This window comes from Aythya fuligula, chromosome 15, assembly GCF_009819795.1.
Source record: "Aythya fuligula isolate bAytFul2 chromosome 15, bAytFul2.pri, whole genome shotgun sequence".
In the NCBI taxonomy this organism is placed as follows: Eukaryota; Metazoa; Chordata; class Aves; order Anseriformes; family Anatidae; genus Aythya; species Aythya fuligula.
Window position 1 is genome coordinate 14,428,881 of NC_045573.1, and position 1,120 is coordinate 14,430,000.

The window sequence follows — 1,120 nt, forward strand, 5'->3', positions numbered from 1 at the left end:
TTCTTTTTTATCTGTTTAGAAGTCACTATATTCCACATATGGTAGTAATATCTTTTTTTCATAAGTCATATTCTCAGTAGTTATTTATATAAGTGAAAACATTCCCGTTATATATTGTAAAAAATTTTTCAAATGTTTTTCTTACATAACTATTTTAGACATACATTTTAAAATGACTACTAGGAGTACTGTAGGACCTTTATAAACAAAATAGTTGCTAATATGGGCTGCACCCTCAAACTTTCAGGATTATTTTAATAGTCTAAAACGCCATACAATCATGTGAAGAGTGGGAGTTGTAAAGCCATTTCATGAAAATTAAAATTGCAAATAATTTCTGTTATTCTCCACATTAGACATTTTGTGTGTGCAATTCCAGAAACAACACATCATCAACACTTGAATTGGAAACCTAACACCTCGTAAACATTTTAAAGGTGCTTTATCTTGCTGTTTAAATTAAATATACTTTTTTTTTTTTTTTTTTTTTTTAATTGGAGGTTTGTCTCAAATATCTTAGATAAGAAATGTGGGGATTGAACTCTTAATAAATTTCAGTTCATTCCCTCAGTAGTATAAATATATGTTACTACCCCATTTTTCATTGATTAATATAGTCTCTTTCTCTCTGTTTTAATTTTAAAGATAATTTATTTTTTCATTCTTAGATATAAATGCTACAGAAACTTTGTTTTCAAATCTTGTGAAACTTTATTGATGGTTATTGTTCAACTGATCATATTGCATGCACATACGATGACAAAGAGAAAGCCTGATCACAAACACTTTTTTTAAAGCAGAGTTGTTATAGCAAGTTGGCAGGTTCACAGCGGTGAGTTGATAATTTACTAAAGTGCTTGCCGGTAGGCATGCACATTACACATGAGGATATAACTATCTGCAGCAAAACTGTTGCAAGACAGTTTTCTGCTTTATTTATTTAAATACAAAAACAAGAAGACCCGTGACAAACACCCCAACTTAGGTTAACTTGTAAACAGGACAACATGGAAAGAGTCCAAACATATGCACAGACAAACTGCAATTTTTCAACTATGCTTGAAACTGCCACCCTGGCATTTGCTCAGCTGCACGTGCCAGAGACCCAGACAAGCAGCCT